This window comes from Gracilinanus agilis, chromosome 5 (assembly GCF_016433145.1).
Source record: "Gracilinanus agilis isolate LMUSP501 chromosome 5, AgileGrace, whole genome shotgun sequence".
Classification (NCBI taxonomy): Eukaryota; Metazoa; Chordata; class Mammalia; order Didelphimorphia; family Didelphidae; genus Gracilinanus; species Gracilinanus agilis.
This window is the reverse complement of record NC_058134.1, coordinates 12180166-12196162: the sequence shown is the minus strand read 5'-3', so window position 1 is coordinate 12196162 and position 15997 is coordinate 12180166.

Below are 15997 nucleotides of genomic sequence, written 5' to 3'. Positions count from 1 at the left end.
TATAAGAGACAGCTCTCTCTCTCTCTCTCTCTCTCTCTCTCTCTCTCTCTCTCTCTTTCTCTCTTTCTCTCTTTCTCTCTTTCTTCCTTCCTTTCTCATGGCTAGAGGAGAAATTTAAATTATTGTTGAATAGATTTGAATTGAGTAATGATAGTACAACTAGTGTCATATGAGATTTTAAATATAAAGTGGATGGATCTTCATACTTAAAAAAATTTAGAAAACTATTGGTTTAAATACCTTAATGGATGTGCAGGGTAAATCTATGAAAGTTTACAATATGAATAAAGGATTGAATACTCCTTGGCTTTTAGAAGGAGTGGCTAACAAAACTGAGAAAGCAGACATTGGAGATAAGAGTCCTATAAGTGGTTAATATGTAACCAATCTTGTGCCTATGTATTTTTCCTGTTCATGGAAAAAATAAAATGAGTTAACTTGAATTACCACAGAAAGAAGTCAGTCATATCCAGGAATGGTGTTCCTGAGAGGCAAAATAGGTTGCGAGTTTGGTGTATACAAAGATAAAATAAAATAGTTCCTGCCATAAAGGGGCTACATTCCACTGGAAACACAGCACTGTACTCTTGAAGGAAACTATCAAGAAAAGATGATTTGTATCTAATCCTCTTTAAATAAAGTAATTTGTTGATCCATAATTATAGATCTAGAATTTGACTCTTATAAATGCATGACTTAGAACCTGATAAGATTATGCAGAATGGAAGTACTATGGTTCTTACTGAAAATAGCATCATTCATTTTGCCATTTAGTGTCAAGTATGCCTATTTCAAGAATCTGAAATTTCATTAACATAGATCTTCTCCCCACCAAAGCAGATCTCAAGTCTTCTAAAGCTTGACAGATATTCTTTGAAAGGTGCTATGCTTCCCACCATTTTTTATTGTTGTGTCTGTTTTTTCCCTACTGACCTTTATATAATTTTTTTCTGTATATTCTTTTAAAACACTTCTGTCTTAAATTTGATGTTAAGTATTGGTTTCAAGGGAGAAGAGTGGTAAATGCTAGGCAATGGGAGTTAAATGACTTGCCCAGGGTCACCATGCTAGGAAGTGCTTGAGGCCAGATTTGAACCCAGAAAGTCTTGTCTAAAGTCCTGGCTCTCTATCCACCAAGTCACCTAGATGCCCAAGTATATTCTTTTTAATGATTAATGTTTTATCTTTTGTTTCCCTTTTTCAGCTGTATAATTATCCTGCTACTTACCTTCCTTGTCCCTCCAAACAACCACACCTAATAACAATAAAATGTAATCAAGCCTTAACAGAAGTGAAAGAGCTCCTTTGGCAGAGAAATGGAAATACTGGGATACAGTGACTGGGAAATGAGCATCAAGGAAGGGAGACAAGATAGGGCAAGATGAGATAGGAAATGATCTTTAGTTCAGTTTTGTGTGCAAGGGGAAGATGAATGAAATAAGCCTGAAGGGAAGGTGGAAGCCACATTGCTATCTTGAATATCAATCTAAGGAATCTCTCCTTTTCCCTGGAAGTAAGAAAAAAACACTGAGAATCTCTGAGGAATTAAGTGAATGCATGAACAGATATAAGAATGAATGATGATGTGCTCACCATGCCCTGTACAAGTTGCTAGAAGTACACATTCAAAAGCAAGAGGTTCTTTGCCGAGTCTCTTGGCTTCCCGGGAGGTACTAACCTTCAGAGGGGCCCTTGATTGGGAAGAAGCCCTCATGGCTAAAACCCTTGTTAATTGACTTTTAGGCTTTCCAGCTGGGACCTCGGGAGCCCTGCCTGAGTAAGGCCAGGGATTGAGCACATAGTCTAACTCGTTAAGCTGTCTCTCACTCTACCTTCTTATTTCTCTACTTTCACTCTCGTATTTATTTATTTAATAAATTTATTTAATAAATTCTTATTTCTCTACTTTCACTCTCGTATTTATTTATTTAATAAATAAATGACTAAAAATCATTTAGGAATTGAATCAATTCCTTGGCAACCATCATTTAAATATGAATATCCAACCAAAACCCCCTTTTACCCTTTTACAGTTCTAAGACAGAAGAGTGACAAGGCTAGGCAACTGAGGCTAAGTGACTTGTTGAGAGCCATGCACCTGGGTTGTGACTGAAGTCAGATTGGAACCCAGGCAGTCCTGACTTCAGGCCTGATAGCCTACACACTGTATTACTTACCTGCCTCTGAGTTATATTTAATTTTCATCTGGGTCTGCCATATTATGGGAAGATCTTACATGGAGCAGATGCCTCAAGATACTGGTATTGTGTGAATTACTTACATGTAGAGCATGAAATAATAATAATACAAATAAATTGGAGGGTCCTTGAGGGAAGAGACTATCTATTACTTATTTTTGTATTCCCAGCACTTAGGACAGAGCTTAGCAAATAGTGAGTGGTTAATAAATATCAATTAAATGATTAATAATGTCATATTTATATAGTGTTCCACAGATTTTGGTTTTCAAAGCACTTTTTGTTCCAGCACTGAGAGTTAGGGAGTGGTAGTAAGAATATCATTTTCTTAATTTTTAGATGAATAAAATGGTCCGAGTGTAGCAAATGATTTGATTCAGTTCACAACAAAAGTGTGAAAACGATGGTCCAAAACCAATCTTCTCATTCCCTATCTAGAAGTCTTTAAATTAAATGACTACCAAGTACAGGGACTGTGCTAAACAGTGGGGATAAATAGAAAGACAAAACAGAATAAAATTATGCCTCTCCCCAAGGAGCTTATGGAAACAGGAAATTTAGGAAGTCGCTGGATCTTGCCATTGAGTTAGGAGGGCTTTTTCAGTCGAGTATTTCTTTGTGTGTTTGGCTACATCATATTGTCTCTCTAGAAATACCATGTTCTAAAATAAAACTGAATTTTGCTCATTGAAATGAGGCAAGAAATGCATGGAGTATTTTTTTCTCCCTGGCCAAAAAAATGATTTTTGAGTTTAAAATCACTACCTTATTTTAACTAACCAACTAACTTTTAATGAGTGCCTACTTTGTGCCGGTACTGGAAACACAAATACAAAAGATAATCTCTGTCCTCAGGAGCTTACATTCTCTGGGGGATCCAGGAGACAAACAGACAGGAAAATACATATCTAATACTTTTATATATAATATATGTACATATACATACATACACATATACATATATGTACACACACATCGTGTTTTTCCAGGGCGAGGGGAGCAATACAATTGGGAGAATCTAGGGAAGCTTCTAGAAGGAGGTACCAGTTAAGCTTCTTTTTGAAGGGCTCGATGGTTTTCGATTTAGTGGTAGCAAGGAAGGACAGACAGCTTTCCAGGGGTGGATCGGGGAGATTTAGCAGCCAGCAGGGCAGGATAGTGAAGCCATATTAGCTGGAGCAGTGAGTATGGCAGGGGCCAGAGATTAAGGAAGAGAATGATATGAAATTTGAAAGATGGGTTGGGCTAGATGGGAGCTTTACAAGTGAAACTGGAATTTCTTGAGTATGGGAAGGATGATGTTTTAGGAACCTGCACTTCATAGTTGTCTAGAAGAAGGATTGGAGTGAGAATAGCCTGAAGTCAGGGAGGAGGTTCTTGCAGTAATCCAGGTGAGAGATATTATCTCGTTATGGATGGTCTGGATTAAGGTTGTTGAGATGTGAGTGGAGACGTGGGATTGGCAGGAGAGATGCTGTGGAGGAACAGCTAGCAGGAATTGGGAGTTGATTGGATGGGGATGTAGAGGAGAAACTCACGCAACGTTGAGAACTTTGGTGACTGGAAGAACCAGACACTTAGTTGTAGATCATTTGCTCTTTAGGTTAGTAATTTTTCACTGTTGAGGTTTTTCCTCATGTTTGGCTGATACAACTAAATAAATGGAGTCTAATTAATTCTCTATTCACTGTCCCGGGTGACTCTCCTTTCCCTGACTCTTATGTCTCTGAGCAGTTGTAAAGGCAATACTCATGCTTGGAACTGACTGTTAGCTCTCAAAGGAATATTCTCTAGGTTCCATTCAGTTCTGTGTAAATGGAATTAGCTCACCTTCATTCGTTCTTTAGACTTTAGCCACCAGAAATAAGGTCACTCCACCCAATTTAGAATTAAGTGGGGAGGGGGAGGTCTGTGGCCCACTTGTGACAGTAAGGGACAAATCAAAAACAAGGGGCTTCCCCTGGCAGTCCAAAACAGTGCTGAGGCTGTCATTTGTCTGCGAAAAACTGGAGGTGGATGCAGGAAGTGATGAAAGCTGCTACCCTTTAAATATGATGGTACTTCCTGTGTGGAGTTTTTTGGTGCTTTGAACTCGGGGTTGAAGGAGCTCAGGTGAGACCTCAGCCTGCTTCCCTTTGAATTGTCACCTGGGTAAGTCAGGCTGACTCTCTTTCTCTTCCCTCGGAGTTTCTGGAGGCTCCAGCCTCAGGGAGGCCTCTCATCTTAGAGGAGAACTTGTGGCTGGAAGCCTTGTTTAATTCATTTCTGTGCCCCTCTGCTGGGGCTTCTGAATTCCTACCTGGTTCAGGCCTCTGGTCTGGGCCAGAGTTTCTCTCTCTCAATTTCCCTACCTTCAACCTTCCTGAGTGTAAATAAAGGACCATAAAAGTCATCCTGACTTGGGTCTCTTTTATTTCAAAATCGAGTTAATCGATTTCTGGCGACCAAACCTTAAATATCTAGTCTAACATAATAATTCTCATTTTCCCCTCTTACAGTTTCAAACACACATTTTCCTGCTCAAAATCCTCATCGATTCACTATTGCTTCTAGGATCAAATACAAATTCCATAAACAGGTAAAGTCCTTGACAATCTGACTCCAACATTATATTCCGAAGTTTTCTACTTTGTACATTTCTTGGTTTTAGTCATGCAGGCAATCAATGATTCCCCAAACTCATCTCCCACTTCCATGCATTTGCCAAAGTCATCTCCCATGTCTGGATTGTACTCTGTCCTCCACTTCACCTTTCAGAAGTTTTCTCTTTCTTTCTTTATCCTCCATGGAGGTTTCCTAATGCTTCTCTGATGAAAGATGCATTTCTGTCCTCAACTTGCATGAAACAACTTGTTTTGCATCCCTTCTTTGCTTCTCTCTTTACTTTATCATTCCCATTTCTGGATATTTCTTGTCTTTCCTCCATCATGAGTAGATTGTAAGATCCTTGAGGGAAGGAACTGTGTCATTTTTTATCTTTTTATACTTAGAGTCTCCCATAGTGCCCTACCTATACCAGGTGTCTGTTTAATCAAGGGTGTCTGTGGTCAAAGGCCACTGCCTCAGAGTCAAACCTGGCTCCGCTACTTATCACTTTTCATCAATCACTGAATCTCTTTCTGCCTCACATTTCTTTTTACTGAAAGGGGATTAAATGACCCGCCAGGAGGCTTCGAGCTCTAAATTGATAACACACACTCCTGGGTGGATCAAGATGGCAAAAGGGTTCCCAGGTGAGGCCACTGGGTCCCTGCAGGTACGCCTGAGCCCATTACAGAGCATATTCTCTGGCTGTTAGAGCCATCTGAAGCCCTGGCTGCCCCCAGACGGGCCTGGCTGTAGGGAGGAGGAGGACCACGCTTAGCAGAAGCCCTGAAGTGAGCATCCGAGCCTGGGGAGTGGAATAGCAGAGGCAGATGGTAAGAGGAGATAACAAATGTTTAGGACCATCTGCCTGGCTTCCTGCTTAGAGCTGCCTTTTCCATGCAGCATCTGACGAGTTCTTCTGAAGGTGGCCCCGCAGGTTGGCTTTCTCCTGGTGCTTTCCCTGCTCGATGTTGGACCCACAAACACCATGTGCTTCCCCGTGGCTCATCTGTTCCCATCCAGGTGAATTGCCTTCGACTGACTTTCAGAGAGAAACCCTGTTTACAGCCACTCTTTGCAGCTGTCATCACCCGAGAAACGCTGTTCTAGTGACTGATTCTGAGAAAAGGCACCCAGAATCAAAGATCTCACAGGAGAAAAACATTGACAAACCACGTCAAGATGGTCCGAGACTCTATTTTATTTACTTATTTTCTTTGCTTTAAGTTTCATATTTCTGTACAAGGTTTGACAGCTCTCAAAATGCTGTTCTTTTTTTAAGACAGGTGGGGGAGGATTTAAAAATGGATAAGGTTATTGCCATTGTTTGCTAGCTCTTCTTTAGGAGTCTCTCTTCAGTATTCCAAAGGCCCAGTTTCTTCTTAGGTGTTTTCCAAGAATATATAACTGTATCAATATTGATAAACCTGAAAATAATACTTTTGATAGACCTAGAAGGGGACAGAGGATAGAGCTGTTTGGGGAGGTGGGCCTCGTGTGACTCTAACACTCCCCAGCAAAGAATCAAATTAAATTGTAATTGGGAAATATTCAGCAAAGTCAATAAAAATGCCATGAAATATATGTAATATTATATTTTTAAACTAGGTCAATATACAGTCCCCCTAGGGAGCCTGTATGGATTATGGATTGGTGGCCCAGATTCTATTAGTGTTTCCCCGGGCATTATCAAGGGAAGGCACACTTTTCCCTTTATTTAACTTTTAATTTTTTTTCTCCTAACATGTAGAAACAATTTTTATCAATGATTATTTAACATCTTGCGATTCATATTCTCTCCTTTACCTCTCTGAGGCAGTAAATAGTCTGATCTAGGCTATACCAGTGATATCATGCAATACATATTTCCATATTCCTCATGCTGTAACACAGATCAAACATACGAGAAAAAAATTCATGAAGTAAAGGAAGTGAAAAATGACATATTTTGATCTGCACACAGACTGCAATAGTTCCTTCTTTGGATACAGCTAGCATTTTTCATCATGAATCCTTTGGGGTTATCTTGGAACCTTGTTTTGCTGATAATAATTTGGTCCTCCACAGTTGACCATCATGAAGTATTTCTGTTACCATATGCATGTTCTCACTTTACTTTGCATCAGTTCAGGTTAAGTCCAGGATTTTCTGAACCCATCTTGTTTGTCTTTTCTTATTTAATTTGTTCTTATTTCCATTATAACCATATACCAAAATTTGTTCAGTTATTCCCCAAGTGATGGACACCTCCTCAGTTTCTAATTCTACAAAAATAAAAATATTTTCATACAAGTAGGTCCTTCCCCCCATCTTTCATCTGTAGCATTTTTCTTTTGAACTAATTTCCATCCCACTGCTTTGTCTCACAGTTAGCTCTTTGAGGGCCCAGGTTAATGCACTGCTGCCAAGCTGCCAGGGTCCAACTGCCATGTCGCTCTATTCCAAAGTTCAACTTTCCCCTCCAAAGTGCAGTTGGTAGAGAGGCTCTATATTTCGATAAATGGACTTCTTCCTTTGCTGCCATAAAAACTTAATTCATATTGGAAGGATGAATTACTATCTAAGACTTTGGTGTCTATTAATTCCTATGATCCTGCTTTTGTATATCCATTTTATTATTTATTCTACTTGATATGTGTAGCTTTTTTTTTTGTCAACAGAGCTGATATTTCTCAGATGGAAATGAGAGACTGAAGGATTATAGGAGGTAGAAGTCACACAGTACTTGGGAACAACTTCTAAGCTTTAAGGAGTGGAGAGGCCCTAGCTGTCCTAAACATATTTATGAGTAATTGTAACCCTGCATGATTTTTTGTCCCATTGCCATTTCCATGACAATCCCACTAGTAGGCCAAGGGGAATTTATCTTCCTTTTTTCTTATTGCTACCTAGAAAACTGGCATGGGCCACCCTTTGGCGATTCCTACTCTTTTCAAATTGTGTTTATTATTTGCTACAAGTATTTTATAATGAATTTTGTCTTCAGAGAATGCAAAATGATTTTCACTGCATCCATATTAAATACTAGTTATAAAGGAGTAGACCAAGATGGGGGCTGAGGTGAAGGGGACGGAAGGAACCGTGTGAAATTAATGACATGACTGAACTGTAAGCCAATATTGACTCTATCTCTGAAATTCTTGATACAAGGAGAGTGGCTTTACAAATATTATATTTGTAATAAAGCTTCCCTCAAATCACTGGAGAAGTTGATTCAGCAAAAGAGAAATTATTTATTGAGAACTTATTCAATGCTCCTTTTTTTGCACTGGAAATAAAAATACATGTAAGTAAAATGGTACTCTTGAAAACCTTAAATTCTAATGGTTGATGCTATATCAAAATGAGCTTGAAAGTCTGGGACAAACTACATGCTAGTAAGGAGACTGGCTAGGATGGAGAGAAGATTAGAAAGTAAGCCCTGTTGTGAGTGAAGTGATGCACAACTGGCATCTCTTCTGGATGTCTTGGTAGAGAAAAACCATTTGGGAGAAAAGGACTGAGAAGCTTTGGTTTTTCTAAGGTGAGAAGGAAGAAGAGAATTTAAAAGATTCTTCTCTCAAATTTGTGAATGAATGAATCATAAGACATCTATCAGGCACTTAATGTATCTTAGGCACTTTAGTAAGTTCTGGGGATACAAATACAAAAAACACAGGAGTACCAGCCATCATGGACCCTACAATTTAATAGAGGAGGGCAATAACATAAGAGGAATGGATAATCAGTATAAGAAGTAACAGGAGTGGTGATTTGAATCATATGACAACTGATTTTCATGTCCATACTGGGAATAGTAAAATTAGTTTGCTTATCATTTTCAGGTGAAGACGAGGAAAGAGGGGTTATGTATACATGGTGGCATAGAAGAAATATTAGTAGAGTACATTACATTGGGTCTGGGAGCATGAGGTGACTCATTTCATTGCAGAATCTCTGCTTTGGAGTTATGAGGTTGGTCAATATAAGTGTACCAGAAGAGAACTTGAAGAACGAGGAATTCTTGGTGCTGAGAAGAGGATGCATCTCTGCTTGGGCCTGGGAAAAAATAGCCGAAGAGGTGTGAATATTGCAGAACCAAGCCATGGGAACAGTACTGAAAAAGCTCTTCAGATCCTAGGCTTATTGTTTTAGTTTTTGTTGAAATTGCTCAATATTTCAACAGAAACCCAGAAAAAGAGCATCCAGCAAAGATGCAGTCCCACATCAGAAGAGTGGAAAAGACTAGAAAAGTGTCCACTACTGTCTTGTACAGATTATTTCAGAAAGGGAAAGAAGACATCTAGGATGGAAGTTCAGTCTGCTGAATTACGCAGAGCATGTATTCTTTACTTATGTTATGTCTCTTTATGTATGCCATTCTCCCACATGGATACAACATGTATTAATAGAAGTGTATATCCTAGATTCTGGAGAGAGTCTTTGAAGGAGCTTCTCTGGAACTTGGATCGTGGGATTGGAGCTCAGCTTCAACTTGGACTCTGACACCTGCACTACTTCATGGGGTGAGTGAAAGGCTGACTTCCTTTCCTAGTTTCTGGAGAGACTAGCTTCCATCTTGGAGGAGGTCATGTGCTTACTCACTACTGACCTTCCTGATTCAGACCCAATTAATCTCTACCTGGATTAAGATAGGATTGATAATCTCTCTAATGCCTTCACATTTCTTTTCTTGATTGTTGTCCAACCATTAAATTTAACCCTTACATTTCATAGGTAGAATTTTATGTTAAATTATTCTACTTAGTGTTTTTTATTAAGAATTAATGGTTATATTTTGTCTAATGTTAAATGAAAAGCACACAGATTGGGGCCCATGAGCTATAGTTTTTAATATTAGAAATATAGTTCTTCCCTAGATCTTGAGAATGAGTTGGAGAAATATGGTTCTTCCTTCCAGTAATGTGCAAACTGTCTACATGATAGTTATTGTATGAGGGAGTCAGCCCAGAGAGAAAAGGAAAAAAAAAGAAAGGAGTTGGTACTGTACTCCAGGTTCCATTTATATTATGAAAGATTGTTGTTCTATGTAGTTTTGAGATGATGAGTATTTAGCATGGCACCATCTATTGAAATTTCCATGGGTCCATTTTATGTGTGGGTGATTGTGACAGAGTGATGATGCTCTAGTTTCAATACAGTTTGTTTGATGGACTCCTAAAGGTTATTTGGAGGATTATCTTTGTAATACAGGAATTTATCACCTGTTATTCTGTGACAGATGGTGAGCTTCTAAGGAACTCAGTAGGTGCCAATTTTTTGCAATCTATCTTGATTTATAGCATAGATGCTTTCATTTCCTTGTATCATCTGCACCACAATTAGAGTGTTAGGTTTGGCAGAAGAAGCTCCTCTCTTTTGTTGGCAGGAGGTTTTTTTTTCCCTGTGTTGGAGACACACTTGGTTGGGCTCCCTAATTCTCTTGTAGGTACTAGATTCTTTAAGGATGATCTTTGTATAGTCCAGTGGTTCCCAAACTTTTTTGGCCTACCACCTCCTTTCCAGAAAAAAATATTACTTAGCACTCCCTGGAAATTAATTTTTAAAAAATTTTAATAGCAATTAATAGGAAAGATAAATGCACCTGTGGCCATCACTGCCCCCCTGGATTGCTGCAGCACCCACTAGGAGGTGGTGGTGCCCACTTTGGGAATCACTGGAATAGTCTCTAGCGGCAATGACTTGGTCTGTAGCACTTATCCTAAACACATCCATGTTGTTTTTGCTGTTGTTAGGCTGATCATTCTCATCTGATTCTTCTCATCCTTTCTGATGAGGTTCAGGGGACAGAGTTTCTCCTTTTCTAGACCTTTCCACTCTTCTGCTGTGGGACTGCATCTTTGCTGGCTGCTCTTTTTCTGGGCTTCTGGTGAAATATTGAGCGGTTTCAACAAAAGCTGAAACAATAAGCCTCGGATCTGAAGAGTGTTTTCAGTACTGTTCCCATGGCTTGGCTCTGCAAGATGGGACCAGTTATTCTGCTGCTAGGACTCTTATTTATATTAATCCTTGCCTTCCATTTTAGAATCAACAACAAATAGTATTCCAAGGAAGAATTGGTGTTAAGTGACTTGCCCAGGGTCTCACAGATAGGAAGTGTTTTAGGTTAGATTTAAACCCAGAACCGCCTGGCTCTTTATCCACTGAGCCACCTATCTGCCCCACTAGTACTTTTTTATATGTAATTTTGTGTAAGCAGATAAAAGGGCCATTCTCTCCAGTTTCATAAAAGCTGTAGGAAGTCAGCTCATCCTCTACAGGCTCACTGTGAACAGCCAATGGATAAAAGTCAATAAACATTTACTTTGCACCTACTCTGTACCAGACCCAGGGCTAAGTGCTGAGAATACAAAAATGAATAAAAGATAGGCCCTGCCTTCAGGGAGCTTATCGTCAAATGGGGGAGGCAGGGGACATCGTCAAAGGAAGCCAGAAAGAGAGGGAGGTACCCAACTCAGGGCATGGTGGAGAAGCTAGAGAAGTCCCAGCAGAGTGCAAGCAGGTGAGAGGAGTCTAGGTCTGAGCAGAGTTCCTCCTCCCATAGAGTTCTTGGTCCTCCCTTCAGTCAGAGGGGCAGAGGGCACGGTGAGGTGGAGTGCCAAGGCTAACAGAGTCGGGGTGGGTGATGGCATGTTTGTGATGATGAGCTTCATGGCATTATGGAGAAGTCAATCAGAGAAGCTCCAGAGCAGCACAGCCAAGTGAGAACTGATGAAATGAGCAGAACGCCAGGGCTGACGCATCCCTCATTCTGTTCCCGCACAATTCGGCTCTTCTTCATGAGGGCTTTCTCTTTGGAAAGGATGTCATTTCAGTAGCTTGGAGACTCCATGCATTTGTCTCTGCAGCCTTTTTATCCCCATCATCACCACCGTCCTCTTCCTTCAAGCATCCTCGCCATGAGCTGCCTGGGCTTGAGGCGGTTCTCTCTGAGGCTCTGAGTTCCAGAGAAGGTGCCAGCCTGCCTTGGGGGGGGGGTGCTTTTCTGAATAATTTCTGTACTTGGGAAATGATGCATTTGGTCCTTGCTCGTTCTACCACCATCGTGATTGGTTTTTCAGTAACAGCCGAGGCAGAATTTTAGCTGCTCTGCCTCAGTCCAGCAGGAATGCAACCGGGTCACTAGAAGGCACTCGAAGTGGGATGGACTCAGGCCCATAAACCTTGGGTGCCCCAAAGCCACTGGCCTCAGGAGCCCAGAGCTAGCTGCTCTTCCCCTGGCTGCCCAGCAAGCCTTCGAATCCTTCCTGGGGCTTCTTTCGCTTAGAAACGGAAGCTGTGGTCTGCCCAATTTGCGGATGGTGAAAGTGCTGAGAAGGCGAAAGAAGGCCACATGTGCCCCTCGGGCAGGTTGGCCTTCCTGAGTCAGGAGTTTCATATCTACTTTGGTCACACGTTTCACTGACACCGAAGCAGACTGACCTGCCTTTGGGGCTGTCCAACCCAGCAGAAATCCCACCTCGGTCTTCACTGATGTGGTTTCAGGGCTCACTGAAAGATCGGCTTCCTCTGGGGACTCGGGGCTGGTCCCTCCCCCAGTAGAGTGTGAGGGATTCATGTGGTTCCTCCTTAGAGCTTCAAGGCCTTTCTCTTAGCAGCTGCTGAGCTACACCCCGGCACGTTCTGCATTTGTTGGCAGAGCAGTGAGCAGCGACGTGGGTGCCTGGAACAACTGGGGGATGGGTGGGGAGGAGTGGCAAAGCCTAACTGGAGGTGCAGAGCCCAGAAGGAGGAGGCAGTCTAGCTACTCCTCCCAGTATGGAAGGGTAGTGCCTATGTGGCCTCTGAAGGGTGAGAGAACTGGAGTGCAGGGCTAGCCTTTACTTTCAAGCTTTCTGACCTAGGACAAAGCCCCACCTGCCTCTCCCTGCTTTGGGGGGAGATTCATTCTTAGCCAGAACTGTAGAGTTAAAGGAAATGAATAGCTTCCCTTCAGCATCATCTTTTAATATATTTTATTTAAAAAATATGTTTTTAAAAGACAAACATCCACTGGAAATAAGACCCACTTGTTCATCCCAGGACTGTGGTCTACCACCAGTGGGAGCCCATATCTGCCATATTAAATCTGATGTAACAAGAACAATGACTGTTGGTCCCTGGGAGCCTGGACCAGTTGGCCCCCTTCCTGCCTCCTAAGTTGCCTTCTGGACATTCTGGACATTCCAGCCAAACTAGATGCTCCCTCTACACGGGGTTGTCTCTCTTGTTGCTACCTTAGCAGAAGCTTGGAATGGTTTTCTTTTTTGACTCCAAGCCTTGGAATTCTTGACCCTCTTCAAGATCCAGCTCTGGGGACACCTCCTGCATGGGGTCTCTCCAACTTGTGTAGGCAGCTTTGATTTGAGAGAGACGTTGCTGTTAGGACACTGGATTTGTCAGAGACTTCAGAGTTCAGATCCTATCCCAAACGCTTACTTTGTGACCCTAGGCAAGTCATTTACTTCTCTAGCCTTCAGTTTTGTCATCTGTAAAGTGAAAGGAGTTGGGCTGGATGTCTTAGAGTCCTTTATAGCTTTGGTCTTCTGATCTTCTGATTAATCTACTTATATGGATCCAGGTTATTTTCTGTCCCTTGCTCTCCCCCCAAATATATTTTCCTTAAGGGCAGGCAATCACTGTTTTGGTCTTTGTCCCTTTCTAGTCCCTACATACTGCCTGACTTTGAATAGACACAATAAATGAAGATCTTAATTAAATTGAATTGAATTGAATGGAGCTAAAGGTCAGAGCAGAGTAGCGTACCAGAAACCACAGAGACAGTGGGATGTCCTGGGAAAATCACTGTCCTTGAAATCAGTGCATTTGGGTTCAAATTCCTGTTCTTCTACTTACTACCTGGATAATCTTAGGTGAGTTGCTTAAGTTCTCTTGCTTTCAATTTTTCTCCTTTGAAAAATGAGGGGTTGATTGGGTGATTGCTGAGGTTTCTTACAGCTCAGAAATCAATGGTTCTGAGGTCTTCTCCAGCTCTCGGGTCTATTATATCTGCATGAAGTCATTGAACCTCCCTTGATATATTCCACATCTATTGTTTCTCATATCTCTTCTAAAACAAGGGAAACATGCTTAATAATCTATTTTCTGGGCTGAAGGTTGATCCCTACAAGTAATTAGAGCTCCCCGATTTCATTTCTTGATAAACACTTAGAAAAGCATATCTTGAGGGGCAGCTGGGTAGCTCAGTGAATGGAGAGTCAGGTCTAGAGATGGGAGGTCCTAGGTTCAAATCTGGCCTCAGACACTTCCCAGCTGTGTGATCCTGGGCAAGTCACTTGACCCCCGTGGCCCACCCTTACCACTCTTCCACCTAGAAGTCAATACACAGAAGTTAAGGGTTAAAAAAAAGAAAAGCATCTCTTCTTTGAGTAGGTTTCAGCTTTCCTGCCTCCCCCAAATCTGAGCAAATCAGTTCTGTGTATATCGTGCCCCAAAATAATCCAGGAGAATCATGGCAAAGATATTGCTTATGATAGTCAGGAGCAGAAGATAAATGCATAAAGTGACATAGAATCATGTGGTCAGAGATCCAGGGCTGGAAGGGACCTCAGAGTTAGCTAGTCTAACCCTTTCATTTTACAGATAAGGAAAATTAATTCAGGGGAGATGAAATCACTTCATTTTTGTTTAATCGACCCAAGAACTGGAAGAGACATCAGAGGTCATCATGTCTAACAATTTCATTTTACCTATTATCACCAATTATAATTTTATGTATAATTATAATAGCAATTCATTATGAATACATATTATCTAACTCACCATTAACATTTCATGTAAAAACTGAGACTTGGGAAAGTTCAATGGCTTGCTCAAATCACACAAGTAGCAAGAGTCAAAGGTGGGATGTAAACCCAGATCTCTTGATGTAGCCGGTGGTAGTATCTTTGAAAAACTAATATCAGCCACAGAAGTCAAACCCAGGACCCACATGTTTTTTATCCCCTCTCCTCCCCCCACATTACACGAGAATAAAATTTCATTCATTCCATAAATCATTCATCCATCCATTTATTATTATTTTCCCTTAAAATTTATGTAGTGGAAATGCATTAGCACATTCCAAATGGTTCATTCATGTGATTAATATTGGATAAAACAATGCTGGAAGCCACCCAAATATGCCATTTTTATGTTGAGATATTAATTGCATATAATATGACTAAAGTACATTGATGGACAACCACATCAGCTGTTGGCAAATACATTTTGCAGACTCATTTGTGTTATGATTGTTTCTGAGCATCTCCTATTTAAAGAGCCAAAGCCTTGAATCAATGAGAACAGACTTGTCCTCAGTATGAGGCTTCGGAATAAGATATGGAGTGTCCTAAAACAGTACCATGGAGGGTGCCAAAAGGAAATTCACTTAAAAGCCCGACCCTGACACTTCCTTCTTAGTCTTCAGAACTGTCTGAGATGGATGGATTCAGTGATTTCAGTCCACCAGCATTATTGAAGCACCTACTGTGTGGCAGAGAGGGGAGATTCTTTTTGACCTCCAGAAGCTTACATTCTGATGAGAAAACTGTGTACGAAGTCAGTATTTACTGGTACTCCCTCCATTATCTATATGGTCACCTTTTCATGTCTTAATAGATTCTATGTCTTCTGGTGCTGTAGCAGGAAATTAAATTAAAAAAAACGTCTCACTTGGTGGCCCACTTCCCTGTGATGAATTTATCTGAATTCAGCTCTGCTACTGTTTGGGTAAGTGTTCTTGCTTGGGAACCTTTGTAGCTTGGTGGCTCGGCCACAGAGAGCAGAAGCGCCAGGACTCCCGCACTCATCCGTCCCCCCACGAGGCACTGCTCTCTCGCTCTGCCTCACAAGTCTTGTTCTTTTTGGCATCCGTCAAGAAGAAAACACTGAGATGAGCATTACTGAAGCTTCCAGCTTACGGGAGGATCCTAAACTGAGAGCTGTGGAATCCAAAGACAACACATTCCACTCCATGATTAAAAACTTCCCATTGTTTATTCACCATTCACCCTTGTGTGTTTACATGTTTTTACTTTGCCCTCCTACTGAAGATTTGGTCATTTCTAAGAAGTGAGTCACAGATTTTATGGGAAACAGTTAAAGGAACACGGGGTTTTCTTGACTGCATGCCTGGGGAATACAAATCACACAAAACTGTACAGCTTTAATCTTCCATTTCAAATTATGTGAATATTCAATCTAATCCAATCGGAATTGATTGCATTATTGCT